Source organism: Gouania willdenowi, unplaced genomic scaffold, assembly GCF_900634775.1.
Source record: "Gouania willdenowi unplaced genomic scaffold, fGouWil2.1 scaffold_10_arrow_ctg1, whole genome shotgun sequence".
Taxonomy (NCBI): Eukaryota; Metazoa; Chordata; class Actinopteri; order Blenniiformes; family Gobiesocidae; genus Gouania; species Gouania willdenowi.
Window position 1 is genome coordinate 411,600 of NW_021144857.1, and position 7,913 is coordinate 419,512.

The following is a 7,913-nucleotide window of genomic DNA, read 5'->3' on the forward strand; positions in this document are numbered from 1 at the left end:
CACTGTGTGTATCGCTGCATGTATCACTGTCACCGTGTGTGTAACAGTGTGTATCACTGTGTGTATCACTTTCACTGTGTGTATCACTGTGTGTATCGCTGTCACTGTGTGTATCGCTGTATATCACTTTCACTGCGTGTATCGCTGTGTGTATCACTGAATGTATCACTTTCACTGTGTGTATCACTGAATGTATCACTTTCACTGTGTGTATCACTGAATGTATCACTTTCACTGTGTGTATCACTGAATGTATCACTTTCACTGTGTGTATCACTGAATGTATCACTTTCACTGTGTGTATCAGTGTTTGTATCACTGTCACTGTGTGCATCACTGTATATCACTGTCACTGCATGTATCACTGCGTGTATCACTGTCACTGTGTGTAACTGTGTGTACCACTGTGTGTGTCACTGTGTATATCACTGTCACTGTGTGCATCACTGTCACTGTGTGTATCACTGTGTGTATCACTGCGTGTATCACTGCGTGTATCACTGTCACTGTGTGTATCACTGTGTGTGTCACTGTGTATATCACTGTCACTGTGTGTATCGCTGTCACTGTGTGTATCACTGCGTGTATCACTGTCACCGTGTGTGTAACTGTGTGTATCACTGTGTGTAACTGTGTGTATCACTGTGTAAAACAGCTGAGCTACAAACAATAATTATTTGTTAGTTTTTCATCTTTTGACCACATGTTAAAATGGCACCTATATTTAGTACCAGCGGGCCCAGGAATGAGGTGGATCACAGTGACAATAGAATAAATCAGCTCCATTCTGTCTGAATGTATTTCACAATGTCTTTGTTTTATATTATAATGAGATTAGCCTTTGACCCTAAATATGCTGGGATGGATGATGATGTATTGTTTTCACAGACTCCTACTCTCACCTCTAGTCAGCATGGCAGTGAGGACGATGTCACAGGCCCAGATATCAGCAGATTAAGCTCTGTACTCTGATTGGCTGAGAAGCTCTGGGGCCACATATGGAAGCGTCCCACAGAGGCGACTCAGTAGACGCTCTCGCTCTTTGAAACAAAACATGGTGGCGAGGCTGAAGTCGGTGAGCTTCAGATTATCAAAAAAACAAGATAGAATTTATAAAGAAAATCTTTAGAATGTTCCAGTAAACTCAGGTCTGACCTCATCGTTATCGTTCAGCAGAATGTTCTCTGGTTTATGTCACTGTGTGTGATACCGACACCGTGATGGTTCTTCTGTAAGAATAATAAAACAGAACTATGATTTACATAACTGAACCTTATGCACTTTAACAATGACAGATGTTTGAAACCTGTGTGTGTCTCTGCCATCCCAACATCTGGCTCTTTAAATAATAATAAAAAAAACCAAAACAACAAAGGCTAAAGTCAGGTTAGAATAAACTTATCAGTAAAGAGACAAAATGATACATTTAGTTTAGGTTGATTCACCAAAATGGTTCTATCCACTAATAGAGGCAATTAAAAGAATGATAAATGTGTCCTAATCAAGTGTCGGATTATCTGCATCTAAAATCTACATTGTAGAAAAAAAGTTGGTTTAAAAAACAAAACAAAAAAAAACCTTCAAAATCATCACAAAAAATCTTTAAAAAAAATAAAAATAGCAAAAATTAAAAGAAAAATCTAAAAAAAAAACACCCCAAAAAACAAAAAAATTGTAAAAATATTTTGAAAAGAACAAAAATAATAAAAAATATACATAAAAAACAAAATATGACAAAAAACCTGAAAAATCTGAAATAAATTTTTTTTAAAAATCTAAACCCCCTCACAAATTAAAAATGACAGAAAAACAACAGAAACTCACAAACTCCACATAATACTAAAAATTGTAAAAACACAAAATAAAAAAGCAAAACAAACAAAACGTGTAAAAAACAAAATGACAAAATAACTCAGTCTATATATAGGCTTATTGTGCACTTTTAAAATATAATTGTTTTTATTGGATTCATTGATGTTATTTTTTAGGGTTCTTTAATTTAGTTTTTATTTATTTTATTCAATTGTAGAATATTCTTTCTTTTCAGATTAAAGCTTCACTACCTGATTCTTGAACCAAACCGTTAATCCCACCCCCCACTCTGATAATCCCTCCCAGTCTCCTCCTCTCACGGAAGTGTACAAAATCGCGCAATAGAGCTGAACGTGCACTACCAGTAAAACACGTCGCTACGCAAAAGGATGCACATAAAATATAGTAAAATGGAACATTAGATTACCTGTCTAGAAGGAAAACAGCCACTTGTGCGTTCAAAGTTGGTCCAAGACTGAAAACAAGTTTGCACCGTGCACACGCTTCACTATATATCACAGCAGCCAATGAGGAGGCTCCTTCGTGGGCTCTGCTCACCCCTCCTTTCTCTAAATCCTGTGATTGAAGCTGGAGGGGGTGACCGCCAACATTTTGTCTTCTAGGGTTTTATTAACTAAATAATTAATTATAAGGCACAGACTGCACGCAGACGTACGATTTTTTCATAAATTATTACTTTTACTATATACAATATGATGCTAATAGGAATCTTTTTTTTAATTAAAGAAAATAATTTGAGTACCCCAGCTTTAAAGCTCATGTAACCCATTGGTCAATAATAAATGGGCCAGTTTTTCTCATACCTACTGTTTGCTACTGTTCACTTAATCAAGCCTTTTCTAACATTCCACACTATAAAATGTAATATTGTGGCTGAGATGAAGTGAAACACAATACAAACAATCTAGAGGAGACTAAAGATGCAGCAGGTCTATGTGTTACTGATTGGGTCAAACAGCTGTCCTCCACTGCAGTACTCCAGGAACAGATAAACCATCGGCCCTTCTTTCTGATGACCAAATAATCGGACCATGTTTGGGTGGTTTAGCACCTGAAAGAGCAGAAAATATCAATAGAGATAATAAAGTACAGTAATACACAGTCAGTGTCATTGTCTGGCAATAAGTTGGCAGAACTACAAAGAAAACTATTTGTTTAAGAACATATTTGCTCTGCTTACTTTTCCTGCACTTTAGTTTTTAATTCTTTTTGGCAGAATTTTGTTACGTTGTCATGGTGAATGCTTACAAGACTTTAATATGAATTCATGCTTTATTTTCCTTTATCCCAATATCCTTTAGGCAATGTATGTATAATACATCTGATATTGTTTAATAGAACACTTTACATTGATTTATTGATTATGTTTGTTGAAAAATACATGAGAAGAGGACCTTGAAAAAAATAGTAAATTAAATCACAATCACCATATTGAGGAAAAAAATAAATAATCACAATTAGATTATTTTCCAAACTGATTCATCCCTTGCTCGCATTAGGAAAACCTTACATTATTAGCAGCATCGTGACCAACTCACCTTGTGAACACAAACCTCCTCCTTCACATTGTCTGCACATTCTTTGGTCTGTGAGGTGTTGATCACTTTCACAGTGACCTCCTCCTCCATCTGTCTGTTACCCAGCATTCACTCTGACAAACACCAGAAAAAAAAAAAAAACACAGATCAGGCAAGATGAGCAAGGAAATGAAAAGATTGTATTTTATTTCCTCCAACACAAATACTGGAGAGCTGTTTGTTTTTGTAGAATGTCACACTGATGACATGAGGTGGTTCTAATTTTAGACTGGCATTCATTTTCACTTTCTTTGTGTCCTTGTCTTTGCAAGAAAATACGTTTTTTTTTGTCATCAATAAGTACATATTTTCAATTTAAAAAATAAAAGAGAACATTTTTACATCAGTGCAGGAACAATTAGTTTAAACTGGCCAATCATGGACATGACATATTGTGAATGTGGTTACGTTTGCAAAAATAATCATGAAATATGGTGAAAATAGGTTAAAAATGACAATAATGGGTCAACATATGTAACAATAGGTGGAAAAGTGGTGTACAGGGTTTAAAGTGCTGAAAATGTCTTGAAATTGGAACAAATGGGCAGAAAAGGCATAAAATTTGATGAAGTGATAAAAATGAAGGTAATGTAGCAAAAATGCATTAAAAGGAGCAAAAATATGGCAAGAAAAAATTGATGAAAATAGGTTAAAATATGGTGAGTTTGGTGTAGTTGCAGAAAAAGGGTAAAAATAAGCAAAAATGGGCTCAAATTGTTCAGAAAATTAACCCTAAACCTTTTTACTTGTACTTGAGTTTTGTATGTATGATAGATTATTTTATTGTCATTCAACATAACATCAGAGATGAACTGCAGAACTAACTTGCGTTGCATTGAGCCACAACAAAATACAAGAATAAAAACCAGGAGAGAGAAGGATGGTGATAAATATATCAGTGCAAAGAGAGTATGTGCAACAGTTCTTAATAGGTAGATAGAATAAATAATATTAAGGTCTGTTTATGACTTACTTGTACTTGAGTAGAATTTCAATCAAGTAACAGTACTTCTACTTGAGTAGATAATGAGTATTTTTACACCTGTGATGGTGGGAAAGGCAGAGAGTGGTGAAAAAAAGAATAATTCTTACTCTCCATGAACTCCTTCTCCTAAAGTCTGGACCAGGTCCTAGTCCTGGACCAAAGGCACCACCATGCTGAGGACAGAAGGACAGCCTGAGGTTGACTGACACACTTCATATGAGAGCAGAGCTCTTCTTCTTCTTCTTCTTCTTCTTCTTCTTCTTCTTCTTCTTCTTCTTCTTCTTCTTCTTCTTCTTCTTCTTCTTCATGTGTGAGGAGTGATATTGATAGTTTATATTTGTGTGTTGTCACTTTTCTCGTTTTTCTTTTTTGTTAGTGTGTCTTTTTTTTGTCGGCCGGCTTTGCCTGGGCGACGGGCCGCTCAGATGCCGTCATGGCTTAGGGAGGTAGAGCAGGTACAACTGTTAGTGGAGAGTGTTATTACTGTTAACGGGTTGTTTGAGCAGGTCACGCCGCTGTTGCAGCCTGCGTCTAAGATCACGCTGTCAAACGTGCCACCGTTTATCAGTGATGAGTTCCTGGTGAGAGAGCTGTCAAGCCACGGTAAAGTGGTGTCGCCCATCAGGAAGATGTTGTCAGGGTGTAAGTCACCGTTACTGAAACACCTTGTCTCTCATCGCCGCCAACTTTCCATGATCCTCAATAACAGGTTGGAGGAATTTAATTATCGGTTCATTGTGAAGATTGATGGCTTTGATTATATGTTGTTTTGCTACCTCTTCCCAGTTAAAGTGTTTCAGCTGTGGGGTGGAGGGACACCTCATTAGAGCATGTCCTGATCGTGCAGGTGGAGCTGCGCACGTCTCGGCCATACCGGTCGTAGCGGCCGAGCCTCGGGGCCTGGCCGACGAGGCGGCTACCGCCGCCTCTACTTCCGGGCAGCCCGGTCCGACTGCGGGGAGGGGAGACGCCGAGGAGGGTTCGGAGCATCAGGTGGAGGAGAGATCGGGTGTCGATGATGGTACTGAGTTGTTGGGTGAGGTGGAGAGTGAAACGGGTAAGGATGATGATAAGGGACTGGAGGTCACTGAGATAAGGGGGGAGATGGGTGGAGACAACAGAGAGGCAGGTGAGCAGGGGGAGAATGTAAAGGTGATTGATGAGATGATTGTTGAGCTTAGTGAGACTGGTGGGGCTGTGGGTGGCCTGGTGGAGAGGGAGGAGGCAGGTGAAGTTGGTGAGACAGGGAGAGCGGCGGAGGGTGTGCGTGAGGAGCGCACAGTTACTGAGGCTATGGTGCCTATAGATGAAGGTGTGTCAGAGGGTGCTCCTGTAGTGGAGCGGCTTAGTCAGCACAGGAGTGTACTGCCAGTGCAGCGCTGGACGGGTGAGGGCAGGGGTGAGTGAAGCAGTCAGCAGTGACAGTGATGAGTGTGTGTCTGACAGTAGTGATGTTTCTTACACTCTCTCTCAGACAACAGTCAGCCAAGAAAACAACTTTTATTCAGAGAAAATGTTTAAAGCATTCCTGCAGCAGACCAAAGACATGAAAGGACTTGATTTGGAACAACATTTTCCCGATAAATACATTTATCAGAATCAGAATCAGAATCAGCTTTATTGACCAGGTACAGTTTAGAACAATACGAGGAATTTGACATGGTAGTTGCAGTGAAAGAAGACACATCAACACACCGGAGCAGCCGTTTGCGGCGCCCACATATTTAGGTGAAAAAGGGATCAACAACAGGAGGAGAGGAGGGGTGAGGGGGAAAAAAAACTGCCAGTTTGAAACTGATTTCCCTAAACAGAGAAAGCAGTGTGAAACCAGGAAAAAAACCGCCTCTGCAAACATAAATGTAAGCATGACACAGTCAAACAACTCGAGACAAGGCATGTGGGAAGGGTTGGGTGGGAGGTTGGCTGGGGGAGGGGGTCAGGTGGGAAGAACAGCAGGATTCCAGCCATTTGGGGACATGGGCGTGCTGCCAATGGGCGCTGCAACCACGCCTCCATGCAGCTGCGGATGGGAGGTGGGGAAAGATGGCCAACGAGGCATTTGAAGTTGAAGACCTGTAGCTGCGTTACTGACAACCAGATGACGTGTGGAAAAGTTCAGCATCAACAGTTCCAGGTGGGAATGTAGGGAAGGAGCGGGGGGAGGGATTGGGGGTAAGAGCCGCCGTCTGCAGAAACTTCCTGGTGATAAGAGTTGAGACAACCTTGGCTTTAGCCTTGGCTGGCTGGGGAGCCGAAAGAGAGATAAGCAATGTGATTTGATACAGGCTATGTCAATTTCCAATAGCCTTCTGTCCTGGGTCTCTCTGCTGTAATCCAATGAGTGGCCTAGTTTCCACTTCCAAGCCGGGTCTCCAACTTCTCCCAGTTGTTATCCATAACGCGTAGACGATCCAAAAGCAGCTCTTGCTTGCTTTTGATATCGATCAACACATGAGTCTGAGTGTTCAGAGCCCTGCTACATCCTTCAGAAATCACTGGCAGCTTTTCCAAAACAGTCGCCAGCGTAGTACATTACGTAGTAGATTAGGAAGCCACCAGCTCCGATCAGCAGCATGCCTACTATCATTATTCCAATCATGTAGATGTCCTCCACGTCTTCCACGGAAAGGATGGACAGACACACAACTCGCCACTTGTTCCAAGGGTCAAGGGTGTATCCAGCCGCAAACGTCCCGCTTGGACATGCGGGTTCACCACCCCCGGTTCTTTTCGTCGAAAAAATCTGATCGATAGCACTGAGAGACCAACTAATTAATTCCATTATTCCGGTTTTGGATGAGTTACAGAGAGAGGCTCTTGTTAGTCTCACAAGACCAGACAAAGCAGCAGCTGGGAGAGAGATAAGAAAGGAAGGGAGGGAGAAACAGAGAGTGCGACTGTCCTCGCCGAGAGAAGCAAAAAGAAACAAAACAGCAAAACACATCATTAAAGGTAGAGCTACATCAGATCTGACTGAACAAGACATTTTCAGACTCAAAAAGCAGATGATTAAAGTTAGAAAACAGCTTAATTTATAGTTTATGATGAGGATTTTTGTTGTTTTTCTCTCCTTTTTATTTGGTTCAGGTTTTTTTCTTTTATCCTCCTCTTTTCTTATGAATTCTTTTAGGGTGGGGTCATTAAACATAAATTCCCACAAATGTAAAGGTTGAGCATGTGGTAAAGGGCAGGTGTCTATTGGTTAAAGCCCAATGTGATATCCACACACTGGTCTTTGTTAATATTTATGCTCCAACAAACGGTTCAGAGAGGAAGAGCTTTTTAGAAATAGTTAAAGCGAGGTTGGATCGCTGTGGCCTGGAGGAGTTTTTATTCTTGGGTGGGGATTTTAACTGTACTGAATTTGAGTTTTTAGATCGTAATCATGCAGAGCCACACCCGGCTTCCCAGCGCGTTCTGAGACAGCTGATCAGCACGCATGGCCTAGTGGATGTGTGGAGGAGGGTACACGCAGACCGCAGACAATATACTTGGTCCCACCTGACAGAAAACAGGAT